At 53.5% G+C, this 22,769-nt stretch overlaps 1 protein-coding gene across 2 annotated transcripts in view; it reads right to left on the reverse strand.

Annotated features, from left to right (window-relative positions):
- Positions 1-14,551, reverse strand: part of ELF4 (E74 like ETS transcription factor 4) — a 37,379-nt gene extending 22,828 nt beyond the window's left edge. The window contains exon 1 of one of the 2 annotated variants that reach the window (XM_043895547.1): positions 14,247-14,551. The gene's annotated coding sequence lies outside the window, so the exon portion shown is untranslated. Of the gene's footprint in view, positions 1-13,956; positions 14,162-14,246 lie in introns of those variants that run through there. The other variant, XM_043895548.1, reaches the window with a different exon arrangement.
- Positions 14,552-22,769: the final 8,218 nt, after the last annotated feature.

Here is a 22,769-nt window from a genome sequence, read left to right on the forward strand (position 1 = left end):
GTCAAGAATGGAGGCAGAACTCAAACCCAGGTCCGTGTGACCTCAATGTCTGTGCTCTTCCCACGCAGCCCCATGCTGGCGACCATCTGCTCAGAGCCCTAACTCTATACCCAGTATTGAAGGCTCAGAGCCCCTATGAGATCCTTCCCTTCAGGCTCCATGTGATAAGTGAAACCTATCCTGGGCAAAGATGCACCAAAATGGAGACGAGTTGAGCCCTTGTGGAGGATAAGTACTGTGGAGTAGGAGTGATGAAGTTTCTGGTGATGAAGGAGTCCTGTACCTTAGGAGCCTGTTTCCAGAGAGTTCTTGGCTCCAGACCCGGAGTGGCCTAGACATGGTCCCTACCCCATAAACACACACTTGCTCTCGACTTACACATAATTTAAGTCTGGGTTCTTATCTCAGGGTGTTGGTTCACCTGTTTACTCAAACATTTATGGAAAGTCAGAGCTGAACACCTCATAGGTGCCAGGTCTGTGGCCTGGGGCCTATCGTTGGGCCCACCCTATTCTCTGTGGTAAGGTCTATTCGCAGATAAGTCCCCGGTAAGCTGGGTTAGCGCATCTGCCTAAACAATATTACTAGGGTTTTCTCTTTTTTTAAATTTTTTTGGGTTTTTTTTCCCCCCTCAAAACACTTCTATAGCAAGTGTCTCTTCAAAATTGAGGCTTAGAGGTTGGGGGAAAAGGGCAAGTGACTGCTAATGGGTATAGAGTTTCTTTATGGGGTGATGAAGCTAGAACTGCTCAGGCCACACTCCAGGTCTTCTTACTTCTGATGCCAAGGCTCTCTTCCTCCCACCAGCCTCAGCATAACCCTGAGCAACCATAACTGCTGAAGTTCTGTGAGTGTGCAAGGCAGCCCTATGCATGGCGTCCCCTGTGGTGGCGGGGTCTTAAGCAACAGGGTAGGAGTAGAAAATGCTCTAGAGCTGGGCCTTTAACCTAGGTCTCCATGAGCATGGCCAGGTCCCTGCCCCTCTCTGAACCCCAGCATCCCCATTTGTTAAGTGAAGTGAGTTGAGTTTGGTGATCCTTTACAAAAGGTTCCACCAGCTCTGACTCTTTGCAGTTCTCATTATAAAGCACTGCAGAATGGAAGAGACCGGCATGTCGAATACCAGATTTTTCTTGGAGTGCTGCAGGGAGCTGGCTGCGATTAGGGGTTCCAGCTGATGCTCCTCACAGGCATGGTGACAACCAGGACCTTCCCGCGAAAGTCACAAGCTCTCTGAGGACTCCGCGGCTCGGTTTCTCTATGGGGGGATGGGGGTGGCTCGGACCTGATATCACTCCTCCCCACCCGCTGCCCCTGCCCACCCGCAGTGCTAGGTGGTAGAATAACCCTTCATGAGACCCAATGATCACATCCTTTGGCGATGTCGTGAACCAGGTTCTTGGCCGAGCTCCCAGGCCACCCCCAGTTGGCGCGGAGCTTGCCTCCGCGGTGGAGGGAGCGATCACTGCCGGCCACCAATCTAGTCCCCGCTGGACAGGATGTTTCCACATCAAGCCCCACTTCCTGCAGCTAGGCCTGGGCTCCGGTTTCCCCCTTCTCCTGCCATCTGGTCGCCTGCCCTCTGCCCCTTCCTCTTGCTGGGTGTTTACAGGCTGCCTTATCAGCCTGGGGAATCTGGGCCTCACCCAGTCGGCTGCCCCGCCCCGCCCGGCGCGGCCCGCCCCGCCCAGGGCCCTACCTGCTGTGGTTTCGTCACTCCAGGCAGGCACCCCTACATCCCCTCCCCACCGCAGGCAGGCAGGGGGTGTGGATGAAGGCTTGCAGCCTGCCAGAGTGAGACCTGAATATTCATAGCAAGTCATCCACCTGGTCCAGGCTTTCTCTATTGTCATGGTCTCTATCTGCAGGCTATGGGGATAGAAATGAGGCCCTCGGGCTGCAGAGGCGGCCAAGTTTGGCCTGGAGAGCCTCCACCGACAGTTCTGTTCTCAGCCACCCAGAAATAAGCAGTGCGGGGGCAGGGGGCAGCACAAGGGTGGGAGGCTCCGAGGCTGTTTTGTTTTTGTTTTTAACTGAACAGTACTCCATGCTCCAGGTGAGGCGGGGGAGGAGGCTTGCAGACTGAGTCTGGTGGAGGAGGGAAGGCTAGGGAAACTGTGGGCACAGACTTGGGGGCCTCCTGGGTTCCACCGTTGTCTACAGCTCACCCTGGGATCTGGTCGCCCACCCAAAGGCTAGGACGAGGCCTGAGCTAACCACTGAGCAAGTCCGATGACTTCCCCTCAGAGTACAATGGCTTAGATTTTTCCATTAAATGAGGTTGAATCAAGGAAGGAGACAGTGGGGGACAATGGGTGAATGAACATCAGAAGGTGATGGATTTCTTTTCCAGCACTTTGGGCTAAAACCTTGAAACTTCAAGTTCTGACCTGTCCCTAGCCAGCTCCCACAGGGACAGAGCCCGCTTGCTAAAGCTGACCAATCCCCATAGCCAGAATCAAAGCCACAATCCAAACCCGGATCCTCCCTCATCTTTCGGGCGCTTCACTGAGAAGTCAATTAAAATATGTTCAGGCGGTAGATTGCAGGCATTCACGGTATAGAAAAAAAAATGCCATACTTCAAAGAACTTTTGTGAAACTGTGTTTTTCTAGGTCTCTGAGATAGAATTTAATAGTTTGGGGCACTTGGGTGGGAAAGTTTGGAAAAACTCTGCTCAGGCAATTTTGCCATTAATGGGCTATGTAACCACAGGCATGCCATGTCACATGGCTCTCACAGCCCCGGGCTTCCCCCGCCCCCCTCCACCATAGATTTCATGCTACTCAGAGCTTCTCACAAGCTTACTGACCCTAGTAGCAGTCGGGGCTCCACAGGTCATCCCACCTCCCCAGGAACAGCTTCCCACCACTCAAAAATAATAAACCATTTAGTGTTAATGTGTTAATGGGTGATACTGGGTTAATGTGTCACCTCTCTCCTCAACACATTTTCATTTTAAAAGGCCATCTGGAGCTACCCTGCTTTAACCTAAGGAGTGGCTCTGCGGGTTAATAGGGGGGCAGGTGAGCGAGGGAGTGTTTCTTGCTGACTCTGCCTCCCGTCATACCATTAACCCTGGAGCAGGCCTTCCCCATCTCCTCCCCATGCCTGTAGTTTCTGTTGGGAAGCTGTATAGAGGGGATGTGAAAGTCTTTGAAAAGCTAACCAGGCCTGGGGCAGCAGAAAGCCCATTTGACTGGGCATGAGGAAGAGTAAGTTCCAGTCAGGGCCCTGCCTCTGCCGAGCTCCTCCCCTAGCCTCTGAGCTGGCGCCAGCTCCTACTCCAGGGCACACATTTAGATCTATGGCTGTGGCCACACCAGCCATGCTCAGCAGGGCTTTACAGTCCAAGCTCATCTGCTTGGTTTCCAAAGGTCTTTCACAGTCTGACCCCACCCTACCTACTCAGCCTCGTTTCCCATGATTTCCCAACTCAAGCCTGGGCTTCAAGCCCAGTGGTCTCCTCATGGTCCCCTGAGGGAACATTCCAGGCTCATTCACGGAGTTTCTCAGGCCTGCCAGGCCCTCGCTGCTCTGTTTTACTTAATCAAACAGTGCCCATCCAGCAAGGTCCCAACCAAGTTCCCCAAATCCATGGAGCTGGTTTTGCCCTGATAACTAGTGTCCACACCCATGGGGCCCCCTTCTAAACTCCCAGAGCCCTTAAATTCCAGCACAAAATCTCTTAATCCCAGGCAATCTCGAATTGCTCTTTAATTATTTCATGTGTATGTCTTATTTCCCCAACAGGCTGTAAAATTCATGGGATCAAGGTCTATTTTATCTTCTCCTGACTCTAACACAGGTCTGGGCATTCATGAACTAAGCCCATGTAAATTCTCAGCCCAAGCGAAATCTCTGGAATAGAGACCCCGAGTTCTGCTAGATCTGAGGGCTATAGTCTAGGGGTGGGGATAGGAATAGAATTAGGGAGCAAAGGGCCCCAGACTCAAATATTACTTGTCTTCCCTTGCTCCAGGCCTCTACTAAGGAAAACACATACCAGCTAGAGTCATTTATTCCAAACATCATCAAGAAGGCAGTTGATCAATCAGGTCATCATCAAAGCACTCTCTCTTTGTACAAACCACAGTGTTTCTACCCAGTGAATATTGGGTGCTGGTCTGATCACTGAACCCTCGGGAAAGACTTCAAAACACTGGATCAGTTCTAAGAGCTAAAATGATTCAAGAGAATGGGATTCAAAGATAACTTTTTTTTTAAAGAGGCCTTTTGTTTGCTAGACAGACAAGGTTGAAAAGGGATATGACTGGCATCTAGAAAATGATAATCGTGGAACACCACACCAAAAATAGGTATAAACAAAGGGCAAATAATAAATGGTCCTATTTTGCAAATGCATGGTAAGGTTAAGGAACTCTTTACTGAAGGGTATCAATGAAAAGATTAAGCATCTTCTAAAAATGACAGTAGCATTAGGCTCATCCATGATTATAAAATAAGATCACAATAGCACAGCTAAACATATCTGTTATAACTATTATTGTAAATAGAATAAATTCTCAAGTATTAAAGGAACATGATATTATAAATAATCCACAAGGATATATTGCACAGCACAGGGAATATAGCCACTATTTTATAATAACTCTAAATAGCGTATAACCTTTAAAAATTGTGACTCACTATGTTGTACACCTGAAACTTATATGCAACCCACTCCAGTATTCTTGCCTGGAAAATTCCATGGACACAGGGGCCTGGCAGGCTGCAGTCCATGGGGTGCAAAAGAGTCAGACACAACTTAGTGACTAAACAACAATATATCAATGAAAAATTATATTGACAATCTGATTCTAAAATTCATATGGAATTGCAAGTGACTTAAAATAGGCAAAACAACTTTGGTTTCTTTGTTCTTTTTTTTTGGCTGTGCCATGCAGAATATGGAATCCTAGTTCCTCAACCAGGGATTGAACTCAGGTCCCCTCCACTGAAAGCTTGGAGTCTTAACCACTGGACTGCCAGGGAAGTCCCAAAAACAACTTGGATAAAGAACAAAGTTGGGGGACTAATACTATCTGATTTCAAGACAGATTATAAAGCTACAGTAATCAAAACAATTGGTATTGGCATAAAGATAAACAAATAGATCAATCTACAGAACAGAATATAGAGTCCAGAAATAAGCTCACATAAGCTGGATGAAAGGACAACTGTAATAGACTAATGATAGCTTTTTCAACAAGTGGTGTTGGAATAACTGGATACCCATATTTTAAAAGAAATCAAATGAATTTGTATGGCTCACCATAGAGAAAATTTAACTTGAAATTGATCGAAGACCAAAATGTAAAACCTAAATCTATAAAACTTCTAAAAGAAACTGTAAGACAAAATATTTGAGACCTAGGGCTAAGCAAAGCATTCCAAGATACAACACCAAAAGCACGATCCATAAAAGTCAAAATTGATTGATTGGACGTTATCAAAATTAAAAACTTCTGCTCTTCACTGTGAAATGAATGAAAAGATAAGGCACATACTCAGACAAACTCTTTGCAAAGCATGTATCTGATAAAGGTCTCCTACCTAGATGATATAAAGAATTCTCAAAACTCAACTACAAGAAAACAAAAAAGTCCATTAAAAACAGGCAGAAAATTGAATAGATACATCACCAAAGTAGATATATAGATGACAAATAACAACATGAAAAGATGTTCTACATCATCAGTCATTAGGGAAACACAAATTGAAACCACAATGAGATACCACTGTACACCTATTAGAATGACTAAAATTCTAAGACTGCCCACACCAAGTGTTAGCAAGGATGTGGAGCAAGTGGCACTTTAATAAATTGCTGATGGGAATGTAAAATGGTACAATGACTTTGGAAAACAGATTGATAGTTTCTTAAAAAGTTGAACCTACAACTACTATATGATCCAGCCATTCCACTCCTAGGTATTTGACCAAGAGAAAAAGACACATATAGCCATAGAAAGATTTGTACAAAGATGTTCACTGAAGCTTTGCTTGTAATAGCCAAAAACTAGAAAAAAATCACAACCACCACCAAATGTCCATCAACTGATGAACAGATCAACAGTATATGGTATTATCCAGACAATGGAATTCTACTTAGCAATAAAAAGGAATGAAATATTGATGTAGAAAACAACATGGATGGATCTTAAAATAAATGTGCTGGATGAAAGAAGCCAAACAAGGAGAGAACACATTCTATATGATTCCACTTATATAAAACTCTAGAAAATGCAAACTATTACAGTGAGTACTGAATAAGCCCTAGAACTCAAATGCACAGTGTAGTAAATGTAAACAACAATATTGTATTAACAATCATTAAGCTTGGTAGGAGACTAGAACTTAATCATTCCAATCACTAAATAGAGAGAATAATTATGCAATAACAGAACTGCTAATTATCACTATGATATATAATCATATCAAATTACCATGTCGTACACCTTAACTTTACACAATGTTATATGTCAAATACAGATGGTCCGCAACTCAATGATGGTTCACTCAAGACTTTTCAACTTTACAATGGCGTAAAAACGTTACACATTCACTAGAAACCCTACTTCAAATTTTGAATTTTGATCTTCTGTGATCACAAGGGTAAACAACCAATACACTTACAACCATTCTGTACCCAGACAACCATTCTGTTTTTCACTTTCAGTACAGTATTCTATATATTAGATGAGACACTCAACACTAATACTCTGGCCACCTGATGTGAAGAGCCAACTCATTGGAAGAGACCCTGATGCTGGGAAAGATTGTGAGCAGGAGGAAAAGGGGGTGACAGAAGATGAGATGGTTGGACAGCATCACCAACTCAGTGGACATGGATTTGAGCAAACTCTGGGAGATAGTGATGGACAGAGGAGCCTGGCACGCTGCAGTCCATGGGGTCATGAAGAGTCAGACACAACCTAGTGACTCAACGACAACAACAGTATTCAATAAATTACATGAGATATTCAACACTTTATCATAAAATAAACTTTGTGTTAGATGATTTTGCCCAACTCTAATTTAATATAAGTGTTCTGAGCACATTTAATGTAAGCTAGGCTAAGCTATGGCACTCAGCAGGTTAGGTGTATTAGATGTATTTTCAACTTCTGATTGGTTTATCAGGATGTAACTGTATCATAAGTCAAAGAAGATCTGTACATTTCAATTAAAAATGCATACTAATCGACAGTCACAGTAAGTAGATAAGTAGTTGCTCAGGACGAGAAAGGATTGCAAAGGGGTGCAAGGAAACTCTTGGGGGTGATTAGTTTCATGAGTATATACATATGTCAAATATTATCAAATCGTACACTTTAAATATGTGCAGTTTATTGTGTGTCAACATTGCCTCAATAAAACTGTAAAAGAGAAAGAAAAAGGTCCTCAGATTGGGTAAAATAACAACGGCATTTACTATGTAATTTTAGCAAATAATATTATTGCATAATTTAACTATGCAGTAATATCACCATATGACAGCAGTGAAGACAAAAGAAGCAAGAATACGCATGCTTTCCTGGAAAACACATTCCTTGGTGCCACCCGTGGAGACGAATTCTGAACCTGGGAAGTTACTGAGTGTGCTGACTCGAATGTGTTTTGTTCTTTTTATCTTTGGCTCACTCTCATGCCTACTTCATTGTCCCACCGAGCCTGGAAGGCCCCTAGAACTCAGCCAATGTGCTCTCTTTCCTCTTTTGAAAGGCCATGTGCCCTCTCACCTCCAGGAAGCCTCCCCCAATTAAGCTAAGGAGGGAGAAGAAAGATCTTCCTCTAGGTATGCCCTCCTTGAACCCATTATCACCTATTCTCCACACCTTAAGTGCCACAGGCTTGTTGGCACTTCAGCTCTTGCCTGCTGTGAAGCTAAGTGCATGTGTATGACCAGAGCTCCAGAGTCGGGTTTAGGCCCACAGGGGCCTGGACCTACTGTGTTTTTTTAGGATCAGGGTGGCGCCAAGACAGTGGTCACTTAATGAGACAGGTGTTTTCTGTGCATGGATTCTCACAGAATCAGTAGAGCTAAACTAGCCTCTCTGGGGGCGTTACGGAAAAAAGGCATTATCTGCTAAATCTATGTCTTAAGTACCTCCTTGTTATCAGGTCATCAGGAATCTGGGGAGGTTAAGACTAATTGCCCACTCTCCCATCCCTCAAGGCCTAGGGGCGGGGACCAAGGGACAGAGTGAAGTGGTTCAGGGGTGGTTCAAGGGTGGTCTAGGGCCTCTGCCCCTGTGGGTGGCCACAGGCACCTCAAGCAAACACAACCCATTTGTGAGCAGATGGAAGCTCCAAGTTACTTTCTGGGAGGCCTTTGGAATGGGAATGGCCTCCCAGCCCCCCAGGAACTCCTCTAGGCAAAGGCAGGGTCCCAGCCCCAAGCCAAGGCCTCAGTTCTAGTGAAAGAAGGGAGAAAGTGAGCAGTGGTTGGCCAGTCCGCTCCCAGAATTCTACACTCAGTAGGGTAAGAACAACAAACTGATGATTGCTAAATACTTGCCAGGGGTGGAACATGAGGCCTCCTCTCAAAGGAACAAATTCACTCTTATTCCTGCAGCGAATGAATATCGAGATGAACATGGTGACGAGATAAAGATGGCAAAGTTAATAAAAATGTTCAAGACTTGATTTCTGCTCTTTCCTACAGCACTGCCTGTAGTAAAGAGAAAGATTTTATTCTGATTTTTTTAAATCAGAAAGATTTTACTACACACACACACACACACACACACACACCCCTTCTTCCACATCCCTCTTTATCTTGTGTGATGGCAGAGTTAACAAAAAGTTAGCAGAAAGATGTAGAAAATCTCCCTCTTGCTTTTATGAATGAGCACTGCGTTCCCTGCCAGCACTGCCAGAGAAGTAGTTGATCCCTGGAGCCTGGTAAAGTCAAGGGTGTGGGAGGAGGAAACGATAAGAACAACAACAACAACAATAATAGCCACAGAATAATAGCAGCTCACACTTACTGGGTGGTTTCCGTGTGCCAGGCATCATGCACAGCGCTTTACGGGCATTATTTCATTTAACCCTCACTCCAACCCTGGGAGGCGGGCACTGAGACTTCGAGTGATTACGTGATCAGTCCACAGTCACACAGCCATTAAGTGACAGGCCTGGGATATGAATGCAGAGAGCCTGTGCTCTTCCTCCTCGGGACAATACCACAGAATAGCGTTCTTGAGAAGAATATAGGGCTCGACTGGAAGAGGAAGGGAGCTTTGGGAAGGGCAGGTAGAGTGAGAAGTGAGAAATGGCAGCACTGGGACTCGAGAAGATGGGAACCTAGGGCAAAGCTTCCTCAGTCTGGGCAAGTTGTTTAACCTCTTTCTTCTTGTTGGTCTGGCTGAGAAATGTTCTGGCACTTTCCCTGGCCGACCCTCTTGCATCTGCCAGGGAAAGTGCTGCTCCCTGCTGCTTGACCCTCCTCATCACCCTGGGTGAGGAGGCTGGGTGGGGTCTCTGCCAAGAAACTCACCTTAGGACACAGTTTCCCCAGATGAGAAGTCAGGGCACTCTGGTGTGTCTCTGGTTTTGCAACGCGCTGGCTGGGGAGGGCGATGCCCACAGGGCAGAGAGAGGAAGACTGATCCCTGGCGGGGAGGGGGGTGGTATACGTGTGTCCAGGTGTTTTCATCCAGTTAAATCCAACAAGGATCAAGTCTCCCCATTGCATCCAGCCAGAAGAGATACAAAAGTCACAGAACAACTACACAGCTAGTCCTTGCCCTTGCCCAGGGGGTCCGGACAGAAACATATGGGACTCTCTAGACCTTTTAGCTCTTGGCTGGCTGAGAAAATGAAAATCTCCATCCTCTACCTGAACCTCTGGGCTGCCAGAGAAATCCCAGGACGCTGGGGAAAGTGAGACTCAACCAGTCAGTGCTGGTTGTGCACACCTGTGGTAGGGCAGTCATCCTGTCCCTTTGGTGCCCTCCGTCTCTCTTTTCCTCCTCTCTCCCCTCCAGGGCCTGCGCGTGGTCGGGGGACGGGATGGGGGAAGTTCAAAATGAAATCCCCTCCGCCTGGGAGAGCCTGGCCACCCTTCGTGTCGCATCCACCCGCGCTGGGCTCTCCACTTTGTGTATCCCCCGGAGTGGAGCTCGGGCTTTGCACCAAGCCACCCACACTGGCTGTCCTGATCTTTTATGGGACACGCATTCGCCAAATGATTACCGAGGCTTCGAAGGTCAGTATGCAGCCAGGGAAGAGAAAGGCGGCTTTTCTCCCTTTTCTGCCTAGCTGGATCTCCCCTACACCGCCCCACCCCTTCAAGGTCTAGCTCAGAGCCGAGGCCGCACAAAGCCTGTCTTCCCTCTTCCTCCAGCTGCTGATCTCCGAGCCCGGCCGCCTCTGGCCCCTGCTCCAAGGAGCACAATTTAGCACCTGACCAGCCACAGTCCTGGCAGCTTGTCCTCGCCTCTGATTGTTTTCAATGTCTTAGTCATCTCCCGCCACCCCCTTCCCTTGTCTCCCCCACAGCGCCTAGCAAGGGTTGGGCACACAGTAGGTGTTAATAAATGTCTGTTGAATTGAAACTCAGCGGCTCCTATGAGGTCAGAACCGTCATAAGCACCCCGACCAGCAGTTCCTTGGCAACCAGCTCTGGGGTCCGAGCTACAGGGCATAAGCGGAGAGGCCGCTATTACAGGCCATGCAAGACTCAGCGGCTGGAGATTTGCAGGCAGGTTGGTGTTGATGAGAAAAGCCCCTGACCCCTAGGAAAGCGCTCATGGGATTCTGGGTACCTTGCATGAGTTTCTTTTCTCCCCTGCAGAACTAGTTTTCAGCCTGAAAACCACAAAGGGAATAAATTGGCAGTGAAGCCAGAAACCTCTTTGCAGCTTAGAAATCCTGGAGAGAGAACCAAGCCTGGGTTGGGGTCAGGCCCAAGCCTGAGGGGAGAAGGCTGCCCAAGACCCTTCTGAGCTCGGTGGGGGACCTCAGGGTGGGGGCTGGGGGCATGGCAAGTAGGGGGGTTAGAGGGGCATCTGGGGGTGGCCTTAAGTAATGCCATCCTGTCCTGGAACCCAACAAATCACAGCACTAGATGCTTGCCACCTGTGGTTCACACAGGAACTGGGTCTCCCCATCCCTCTTGTTCACCCAAATCTCAGGGCAGGCCTCTGTCCAGGGGTAGAATCCTGACCAGAGCCCAGCCTGGGTCCCCAGACACGGAGGAGGCTCCAAGTCTGGGGTATCTGGCTCCCCACACTGGCTTTGAACTATGGTTATTTATATAGATGACCTAGCAATCCTCTCTGGTCCTCTCCCACATCCCCTGCCCCGACTCTGGCCCACACCGGAAGGTACACACAGTTCACACTGGTGTCTTCTTCACCTCGGCAATCCCCTCGCTCATAGCTCAGTTGGTAAAGAATCCACCTGCAATGCAGGAGACCCCATTTTGATTCCTGGGTTGGGAAGATCCCCTGGAGAAGGGATAGGCTACCCACTCCAGTATTCTTGGGCTTCCCTTGTGGCTCAGCTGGTAAAGAATCCACCTGCAATGCGGGAGACCTGGGTTCAATCCCTGGGTTGGGAAGATCCCCTGGAGAAGGGAAAGGCTACCACCCCAGTATTCTGGCCTGGAGAATTCCATGGACTATACAGTCCATGGGGTCACAAAGAGTCGGAGGTGACTGAGCGACTTTCACTTTCACTTTTTACTTTCAGTGCTGGGACTGGTTCTCAGCAAATGCTTGCTGAGTTAAATCTGAGTTTTAGGCCCCATATTAGACAATACCGTAAGGCTAGCTTGCGCTTATGGTTCTAAATAAACAGCTTATATGTATTGACATATTTGATCATTGGCAAAATCTTATGAGGTAGGTCTGATTTGACAGATGAGGAAACTGAGGCATACAATTGACTGGGGTCACACAGTAAATAACAGAGCTGGGATTTAGACGCAGACAGTCTGGCTCTAGGGATTGGAGGCAAAATGAAAATGTTGAGGGGAGAGAAGGGGGTTGGCAAGGACCAAGGCCAAACTTCTGCGCAGGGATTTCCCTGGGAAAGCAATCCCCTCAGCCTGCGTCTGGCTGGGCCTCTGAGGGAGGCCCTGAATTTTGCAGGCTAGGAACATTTCGGACATCCCATTAATCAGGCCCATGAATGAGAGGTCACAGCACCCTCATTTTGAGATTCCAATACAGGACAGAGGAGACAGAAGCCCACCACTTAGCTCCAGGCACCGAGAGGACTGCTTTCAGGCCTCCAGCTTGTCCAGGGGTGGGCGCCAGTTCCTGAGCAACGGCGGCGCAAACAGTGCAGCATTGGGACGGATGCCAGACATAGTTGCAAACAAGCCACTCCTTCGGCTCACAGCTAGAGGCTGGGTGAGGGTGGCAACGTGGAGCCTGCTCAACGCCCACCCCCACCCCACACACACCTCCCCAGGTTTGAACCCAGAGACAACCACTTGTAAGGCAGCCTCTTCCCTACACTGACCAGGACAGGAAGTCCTCCAGGATAGTTAAGTCCTTCGCTTAACTCAGGAGAGCTCCCCTTCAGGCTGGTACTGCCAAGGGTCCGCGGAATTAATGGTTGAGAAAACACCTTCGAACCGGTAAAACCCTACTGTTAACTGTGAGGAGGAATTTGCATTCTAGTCGTGCAAACGGGACCCTGAGTATTTTCAGTCCCAATGTGTCCCGTCTCCCCAAAGCAGAGAGCCAGAGCTAATCCCTTCACCGACCCCCCCAACCTGGCACTAGGACCAGGGGTCAGCCCGCTGGGGGTGAGTCCCTCATGGGCGTGCCCACCAGCTGTTGGGGCCGAGCAGTGGTGGCTCAGGCCCTGGGGCGGTGACTTCACTTCCGCTCCGACCTCCCCAGCACTCCTCCCCTATGAGGCCCCACCAGGCCAAAATCGAGAAGTCCAAGGTTAACTGTTCCTCCCCACTTTAAGAGCTAATTAAAATGATTAGCCACAATGAAGTGTCAAACATTAACCAGAAGAAGCTGCAGGACCAGACAGGCCTCTATCTCGGGCAGAGATGAGGGTCAGGACCATCAAATCCCACGGCTGGGATGTGGGGGGGAAGTGGGGAGGTCGGGATGGGGGGCGCGGGGGGCGAGGGAGAACCTGGCCGAGGCGCGGAGGGGATTAGGGGGTTAGGAGGTGACCCTGGTCAGGAAGGCCGGGCAGGGAGGGCAGGGCGACAGAGTTAGGTAGGGTGCGATGGAGGGACAGGCAATCCGAAAAGCAGCCGCCTCAGCAGTCTCCCAAAGCAAGGCGCGGTCGGCAGGGGACCCGGCGCTGCGCGGCTGCCGAGTCCACGAGCTGGAGGTAGAGGAGGGAACACAGAGGCGGGAGAGCCCGGGAGAGCGGGAACGCGGGAGCGGGAAGGCTGGCGGCCGGCTCACACGGAAACTCCGGCCCCTGCCAAGAGGTCTCTATTTTGGCGATCCAATTATCCAAGTCATAGGTGTGTGTGTGTGTGTGTGTGTGTGTGTGTGTGTGTGTGCGCGCGCGCGCGCGTGTGTGTAGAGAGAGAGAAAAAGAGAGAGTGCGTTACCCTAAGGCGCCTGGTCCCAGAAGCCCTAGGGGCCGCCAGATCAATCTAGCAGCTCCGCCACAAGGAGGCCGACCGCCTGCCCTCGGGCACCGAGCTGCCGAGCTGCTGGGGCGGGCTGTCACAACCGGCCCTATCACGGACCCCGGGCTGCCCCGGGAGTGGGCAAACCCGCCCCCACCCCGACAGGGGAAATCGACTGGGCTTCCAACCCGGGACCGGCAGCCCGGGTTCCCCAGAGCACACGCGGTGGGGCGAGGCAAGGGCGGGACGCAACACGCCACAGCTCTCCCACCCTTCCCTGGGCCCCCCAGCCCCTAATGCCCCGGGGCCCCGGCGTCCCCGTTCCCGCTCTCCGGCAAACTTTCTGAGGGCCCCGAAGGCTCGGAGAACCGGCGCCATCGACGTACCTGAGACTGCGGGGGCTCCGTCGCGGGGCCGGGGTCGACCGCCGCGGTTCCCTCCCCACTCGGAGAGCCGAGACGCGGGGTCCCCAGCCCGGCCGGCCCGCCTTCTCCCCCTCAGAAGCCGGGCCGGGCGAGTGGCGCCGGGACTTCGGCGCCGGCGAAAGGAGAAGTGGAAGTTGAGCTCGGCGCCGGGTCGGTCCCCGCGGCCGCCGGGGCCACCGTTCCCCTCCTTCCTCCCCTCCCTCCTCTCCTCCCTGCCCGCCGGCCCCCGCGGCCCCGCGCCCGTGACTCACCTCGGCGCCGGGGCAGGCTGGTCCGGGCGGGCGAGGCGCAGGGCTCTCCCACACGTCGCGCCGCCAATGGCAAGTTGGAGGGCGAGATGCAAATACCAGGTGAGACGGCGGCGCCCCCTTATAAGACGACTCCGGGGGGCGGGGTGGAGTGCCCGGGGAGCCCGGACGCCAGGCCGAGGGAGGGGGCGGCTGAGGCGCCCGCGGAGGGGGCGCGAGCCAACGGAGACCTGCGCCGAGACAACCGAGCGAAAGGGGAAATTGCGCTAGAGACACACACGTCCCCGCAGGCGGCGGCTGGGGCGGGCGCGAAGGAGGCAGGGCGGGAGGGAGGGAAGAGCCGGAGGGAGGGACCGACGGGAGGGACGGCGGGCGGGCGGGGTGGGGGAGGGCGAGAGGGAGGGACGAGGCGTCTTGGTGGAAACAGCGCCCCTCCACCCCCGGCCCGCCGCGGTCGCCAGCACGGCAGGGGGAGCCGTGCCAGGGGCCCGCGCGGCCTCTCCTTCCCCTCCCGGCTCGCTGGCCCCCGGGGGACGGCGAGAACCCGGCTCCCGCGGAGCTCGCGTCGCGCGCCCAGCGCCCCCCACGTGGCGCGTCCCGGGGCCCGCAGCTCCGGCCGGGATGCCCCACACCGTGTCTCATAGAAAAACAAAAACAAAATCACTCCATTCCCGGGGGACTCCGGATGGCTATATCCGGCCCCCTCGGTTCCTCGCGCTTACCGGCTTTGGCCTCAGCCCCGCGCTCCCGACTGTTATTGAGCGCCTGCCGTGCGGCGGACCTGCGCGAGGGCGGGCCGAGCGGGTGGGTGAGGCCGGGAGATGCCCGGAGGATCCAGTTCGGGGATGATATGCCAGACACCGCGGAATCCCGGGCCAAATGCCTCGTGCACTTGGCGCGACTAGAGAGTTTTGGGGATTTCTTAAGGAGGTCGAGCCTAGGGCTCCGGATGACGGAGGCCAGGAGGATACGAATGCGGGGAAGGATTGGGGGGAGAGGGGCTGGTGCAGCAGGTGCAAATGTACCCAGAGTTAGGGTGCTGCAGAAAAACTCATGCCCCCTTCTATCCAGAGCCAGGCTTCTCTGCTTGAGCTATCTTTGAACCCCAGCCCATTCTACCTCCCCCTTACCCTGTCCTCTGACGTGCCTCAGCATCCATTCCAGCCCCCGCCCCGCCCCCACCCACCCCTCCCCCCTCCACCCTTCCCCCACCCCACCCACCCCTCCCCCACCCACCCCACCCCACCCCTCCCCCACCTAGGAGGCCCTAGGAGGGAGCTGACTGGGAATTGTCACTTCTGGCTCTACATGGTCTGGAGGAGGGGCCCCGCCAGGCCTCAGCCGGCATCTCCCTCCTCCGCAGAGCGCAGCAAAGCGGAAAGGGCCCCAGGGGAGGGGGGCCCTCTGCGGGGGTGGGGTGGACTAAGGACCTGAGGTCCAGGGGCCTGCTCAGCCACCAGCACGTCTGCTTCCCCAGCCTGGGGAAAGGAGAGGCCCTGGCACAGGACTGGGGAACGGGAGTGGTGGGTGACGCTGGCGAAGGTAGCTATGGGTTACCGGTTTCCAGGGAGAGACCTAGGGGCTGGACTGGGGCACCCGAACACCTTCAGACCTCTCGGCCACCTAAAGTTAAGTCCCTGAAAGAAGTGCCCAGAGCAAATTTCCACTCCTTTTCTCTTGTAAATGAACACACTTTCCCCAGGGGATTCTGGGTCTGAAGACGCAATTTTTCTGCCAGTGAGGCTCCCCTTTCAAAATTGTGGTAGGTCTTAGCCATCCCTAAGAGGCCTTTACTTTGACCTTCACACACACACATACACACACGCGCGCGCTGGGGGAGGAGGCACACACAGGCTTTCCCATTTTGCTAAGAGTTCAGAGGTCTCTAACATCGGACAGACCTGGGTTCCTATTCCAGCTTCACCATTTACCGACTGTGTGTGTCTTTGGGCAAGTCGCTTAAACTCTCCGAGCCTGACTTTCCTTATTTTTAAATTGAGGATAATAATCTATCTCCCAAGGCTGTGAGGAGGCTTGAATGAGATAGTCTGTCTATGGCAGTGCCTGGTGCTTAGTAAGCCCTCAATAAACGTTAGCTGCCTTTAGCATCATCTCTGTCTCATCTCGTTTTTCTCAACCCAGCTCTTGGGAGAAAGTGTGCCAGGCTGGAAGCTGCTGAGAATGGTGGCTGCCTCCTATGAGTGTGGTTTAAACCAAGCTCGAGGCCTCAAGGTTTGGAAGTGCTAGAGGAGAGGTCTTCCTCTTGGGAAGGGCAGGGAGAGAGGACGGCACGGGCACCTTGAGGACCTGCTCACAGCCCTGATGCCTCCCAGTGACCCACAGCCCATGGCTTGTGGGAATCCCAGAAGTTCCCACCATCCGCAGCCACTAGAAACTAACCGCAGCCCCGTGACCTGGGAGGTACAGTCAAAGCAAACCCCACCCCCTTGATGGGAACCTGGCGCTGACCTCGCCTGAGGGAGCCCTAGGCCACCTGAATGACCTTCCTGACTCCAGGTCAGCCAGGCTGCCGTTCCAATGACCTTGCTGCTCCCCAGCCCTCGACGTGGGGTGAGCCCCAGCCAGGTGGGGCCAGCGGCTGAGATCACCACTCCTGACGACAGCCACCCTGTCTGTGCCAACGGCTCATTCCCCGACTTGGCAGGAATTCCCTGTGTATGCCCAGGCTGTGCCATCCAGCGTGCCCTCTCAGCTTCCCTCCTTCCAGCCCTGTTTCCCCCCACTCTCCAGCCCCAGTCTGATCCTTTCGGGCCTCGGCACCGGGGTCCCCTGGGGAGAGGTGGGACCCCCTGGCTGTCCAGAGCCTGTGTAGGGCCACCTCCCCGCTTCTGCGCTCCACTTGCCTTTCCGCCTTGGCCACTTTCTCAGCCCCTCTATGTCGCCTCTTTTAAGCAGCGCGTGATGGCCTATGTTCTCCTGCAAATCACCCCAGGTGCTCTGGGGACAAGGTGGCCGGCTAGTTCCCCCCCCCTCCACCCCCACACCCCGCTTCCCTCAATCCCTTAGCCTCAATAACTTCTATTCAAACCTGTGGCCAGAACGAAATACCACAGTGCGCAGCCTCCGTGGCCATGGCCCTTACTTTCCATCACAGACACATGCTAGGAAGGTCGCCTGTCCATCAGACTTTCAGAATGTGAACCATATTCAAAAGGCAGGAGAGAAGTTATGGTTTATTTATTTATTTATTTTTAGAAGTTATGGTTTAAGAGGAGTCCTCTCCCCTGTAAAGCGGAGATGTCCCCTCTAATCCTTTCTCTACAGCCAGCAGTCTTTCCTCTGTTCAGTAACTTCAGATTCACCTCTATTGGATTGACCTGATGAGGCCTTAGATAGATTTAAATGACGGACAGATTGTGGTTGGGCCTCATAAGGAGTTTTTGTTCTCAAAAGATTGTTGAGTAGCTGCAAAAGAGAAGAATTCTTTGGGATAGGTTATACCAAAGTGCTCCTTGTCTGGCTCATACTGGGGGGAGGGGGCGGGCAACTGGGCTGAGGGGCCTAGGCCAAAGCACAGGCATGCAGGTGCGAGGATATAGTTGGGAGCAACTTCACAGATCATGTTCTGGCCAGCCACCTTCCTTGGCTGGGGCTCTGGGAAAGCCTCTCTCAGTCCTACCCCTCCCCAACCCCTGCTCTCATTAAAATGGAGAACTTTACCTTTCCCCTCCAGACCTTTACTGGGACAGGCCCTGGCATCCTGAGAGCCCCTACAACATTTCAGAGGAGTGCTGGGTTTCACTTCTTAGGCCAGACAGCAGCTCAGGCGCCTGCCTGGAGGAAGATGACAGCCCCATAGAGGAGGTGCCACGGACTCTGACCAAGTGTTCTGTGTGTCCGCTCGGGGCCCAGGGGCAGCTGGGAGGCGCTGTTCCCACTGCTCGCAAAGCAAGGGGAGCCGGCCTAGTATTGGGGAAAACAGATTCTGTGCCTCTGGGTTGGCGGAGATCTGGAGGGTGGGTGGAGGGGGAGGGACCCAATCCTGTTGGTTCATTTGCAAAAAAAACAAGGAAGAACTGGCTTCAGACAGAGTTCAGTAACTGAGGGCAAGGCCTCTGGAGTCTCTAATCCCACTGGTCCCTAGCCCCTATCTTGAGGCCTAGGCTCAGCCTGGAAAAGTCCCTTGGAGAAAAGCCGAGAACAGGCGCCTGCTCTGGGGCACCTATCAGAAGCAGCACAGTATCCAGAATTTTTTGGCAATCGTCCAGTGGAACCAGAGTTAACCCCTCAACCCCCGACATCTGCTGCCCCAGCACCCATCTTGTGTGGCGGGCCACCTTGCTGTGCCCACGGCCCTGAGGGGATTCCAAGTTACACTCTGAAGGTGCCACCCCTCCATGCTGCAGGAAACACCAGTGGGCCTAGGGAGGCCTGGGATCAAAGCTGCTGTTAGGGACCAGGGAGTGAGACAGAGAGGCAGATGGACGCCAGCCTGTGGAGGCCTTGCTGGAGAGAGCACCAAGTGACTTCTGTGGCCCTTGAGTGTGTGGGGTGTTGGGGGGAAGAGAGGGTCACAAGCAGCCACAGAGCTGGGCATTCCCTCCTCAGATGGAGAGGAGGCTCAGGAGAGAGGAGGGAGCCCCAGTCACATTACATGGGGTGCTGGTATTACATACGGCAAATGGCGCCCCCTGGAGTTGTGCAGGGAGAAGGCAGTAATGACCGACACAGGAGAGCACAGGGCAGGGGTGCTTGAATGCAGGGGAGAGAAAAGGAAAGCCTTTTTCTGGAGCACCAAGTGGGGACACTGGGGCTGACTCCAGGTCCTCGGAACTGGGCAGGCAGGGGAGTGATGGGGAGAGGCTATGAGGGGGGTTTAGCTCCCAATGTCACCCACTGCACATCCTGCCAAGGGGCGGTCCTGGGCTGAGGCTTGTAACAGGATGTAGAGGATTCTGCCCTTTCAAGGTCGCCCCATCCCATATGGAGGCGAGGACAAGCCTGAGCCACACGCTGGACGCTAGACGGAGGCCCGTGAGGCCTGCAGGCACTCTTCAGTTCACCCCCCTGCCCCCAGGACAGGGGGCGAGGGTACTTGTTGTTGTTGTTGTTGTTGAATTCAGAAAAATACAACATTTAATGTCTATAAAGGTGCAGTATGAGTCATTTCACGGAATGTCTAGGCCCCTTCGCTGGCAGCAAACAAACTTTCCAGCCCTCTTTTGAGGAAGCCATCCAACTGGGCTGCTGCTGCTGGTTTCTGTGTGAGAGTGTGTGAGTGTGCGTGTGGGTCTGTATGTGGGATGGGTCTCTGGAGGGCCTTGCCTGCCTATGTGTGAGTCCATGTGTCCCTCAGAGTGTGGGTGTAACTGGGGCTGGTGTGCGGGTGTGCACACGCACACATGTACATACACACGCGCTTGACTCTTGGGTGTGTCAAGTCCCCTCGCGAACGCGTGTGTGTTTGTGGAGGGAGTATGCATGTGTGTGTCTGCAAGGCAGTGTGGTGTGTGAGCCTGTGCATCTGAGGGTGTCCACGTGTACATTTTTTCCTCATCGCTGCCAAATTATCTTCCCATCTCTCCCCTCACGAAGCGAAGGGCTGGCTGAGGGAAGCTAGCAGTCGAAGGGAAGGGGGGGGGAGGCGCGGAGGGGAGAGGGGTTGGAGGGAAACCAAAGCAATTCCTCTCGTCGGAGGAAAGTGTCAGCCAAGGATGAAACTGAAACCGAGGCGGCAGCTCGAAGCGGCAGCACCCTGGGATGGTCCCGGGTCCCACGCTTCCCCTTCTCCAGCCAGCCGTGGAGATTAGTCAGCCTGGAATCCCTATTCCTGCAGCCCCGGCTTGGGCTTGAGGCCGTGGTTAGCACGTGACCCCATTAGTACCCATTATCATATTAACACAAATTAGTATATCAGATCCTCTCCCAGTCACCTGGTGGGGCCCACGGGCCAGGCTGGAGGGAGAGGCCCCACTAGCTCGGGGAGAAGAAGCAAGCGTGCGGGCATCAAGGGAGGGGGCAGGCTGAGGACTGCGGCAGGTCAGACAGAGGGACAGGGGACATCAAGCTTGGACAATACGATCATTTTCCTAGGTCGTGCTCTGGGAGGAGACACCTTGGGGAGGGGGTTGGTAGAAAGGAGGGGGTTTCCAGGAATAGCTGGGCACCGCCCTGTAGGAAGGAGGCCCGGGCTCTGAGGTCTGGGCGGGAGACAGACGGTATTTCTCCTGGCACACAGTGAAACCTGGGAACGTTTCGGATCCTTTGGGGTTTTTTCTTTTTTTTCTCCCTTTCCTTTTCTTTATGGAAAATCCTTAGATAACTTTCTCAGATGGTTTTGGACATCCTGAAAGCAGGGGAGCTGTACTGATAGAGGACAAGACACACCCAGAACCCTAGTGCAGGGCACAGTGTGTACATCTTTGTACCTATAAGGGAGACATACTCTAAGCACGCATTTATATGTAAAGTTGTATCATGGGAAAAGTCAGCCACTGGAGCGTCTGGAAAGGGTGAGGCCTGCGCCCCCAACAGCTTTTTTTTTTTTTTCAGCTTAAAGGTGTCTGGCCACAGGTTATTTTTGTGCCCTGATACTCTCAATATGCTAACTAACCAGCTACCACATAACCATGAACCAACAGGGGAAGGTCAGCGGCATCATAACTTCTAGAGCTCAGGGCCTGCACAGAAGTAGGGCACGAAGCTCTATCAACCGAGGCCTAGGCTGCACGTCTGAGCCCCAGATGGGCCTCTTGGCCTTTTTTCTTACATAGCTGCTGAATTCCGGATTGACAAGCACGGAATCCCTAACCGTCGCCCTCCATCCAGCCCAAGGCCGAGGCCGCGTCCCTCCTCCAGCACGGGCCCTGGTCTCAGACTGCTCCCCAACCCCGGCCACAGCTTGTCCTTCTGCAGAAGACGCATCCTTGGTCTCATGGGAGCCAGGCTGGAGAATGGCTGTTCAGGGAAACCCACTCCTAACGCCCGAGACGCGACTCAAAGTTTCCATTCTACTGCCCGCGGGTCAAGAGCGCCGTCCCTGGAGAGCAAACGCTGCCCCTAAACCGCGGTCTCTTGGCTGGAGGCGAGTCTCCCCAAGCTCTGCAGGGCCCAGGAGGTGGCCCGAGGGACCCTGAAGCGCGCACCAGGCAGCCCCACGCCTGGACGCTAGCGCTGCTGGTCGGCTTTCCGGACTCTGCCGCCGCTCGGGTGGGAGCGCCGGGCCCGAGGGACAGTGGGGTCGTGGCAGCCCCTGCAGCCTTCCTCTCGCCCCGCACCCCTGGGCTCCCCGCGGGGGCCCGAGCTCTCCACCCCGACCCCAGCAGTGCGCCTCTGCAGCGCCACCTGCAGGCGGAACGCGCGCCACGTCTCGGGCCGAGGCGGGAACAGGAGGCCGAGCGGGCGGAGGAGGAGGAGAGGGGAGAGGTCGGCTCCGCGGCCCCGAGCGCTCCCCGCTCGCCCGCTGCCTCCTGGCGCCGCCCGGCCTCGAACGGCCTGGCCAGCGCCTAGCCCCGTCCCGCGCCCCGCCCGGCGCTCGGACCTTCCACTCCTGCGGCCTTCTGCCCCAGGCGCCTCTTCTCGCGAAGCAGTGAAGTCACGCCGAGCGCGATCCGCTGACTCATGAGAATCCTCCCCCGTCCCCGGCACACCCCTTGAAACTTCCCCGCCATCCCTTCTTTCCCGCACCTCCCTCCCTTCCTTGCGCCCCGTCGGGCGAGCAGGGGCGGCTCCGGACTCCCAGGGAAGGGCCTGTTGGGGTAGCTGGGAGAGGAAGGGCGGGCGGGAGTCCGCGTTAAGGTCTCTGCGCTCTGCCCCTGCCGACCCCGCTCTTCTGGGGCGCACGGGGGCTGCCCCGGAGGGAAGTGCGCTTTTGCAACTGTGGGCAAAACTCCCATCCGGGTATCCTTTTGCAATTATCCACCTCACCCAGGAGGCCTCGGGGCTTCAGGACTGGCTGGGGAGTTCGCTTGGAAGCTGAAATCTCTGGAACCTCCTGTTCCCGCGAACAGCCAGCACAAGGGCTGGCGCCACCAAGGGGACAAACGCCGAGCGCTCTGAGCCTTGAGCTGCCCTCGACCCGGGCATTAGTGAAGTCGTTCAGTCGTGTCCCACTCTTTATGGCCCCATGGACTGTAGCCTGCCAGTTTCCTTCGTCCATTAAGCTGATCAAATGCCTGCGAGGTCGCTGTGGCCTTCCTCCTATGACTTGGTACTGGCGCAGGCCAGGCTGAGTTAGGGGTGACTTTGAGGCCAAGGATTCTCTGTTTTCACCACCAGTCTTTGCCCCTGCACTGTGCCACTAGTTTGAGGACTCCCACTGGAGTGGGAGACCAGAAATTAGTTTCAACAAAGGTGGCAGAGGACCTCAGGCCTGGGCCAGGGAAGGCTTCAAGTTGGCAGGGCTCTGCAGCCTGCTCTGAAACACCTAAAGCTCCCCTTTCCCTCTGGAGGGACAGAGATCCTTAAGCATTATTTGCATGTGTATGTAGGTACTTGCTACCTCAGTTGCACCGGACTCTTTGCGACCCTAGGAGACTATAGGCCCCCAGGCTCCTCTATCCATGG

The sequence above is a fragment of the Cervus elaphus genome, chromosome X (assembly GCF_910594005.1).
Source record: "Cervus elaphus chromosome X, mCerEla1.1, whole genome shotgun sequence".
Taxonomy (NCBI): Eukaryota; Metazoa; Chordata; class Mammalia; order Artiodactyla; family Cervidae; genus Cervus; species Cervus elaphus.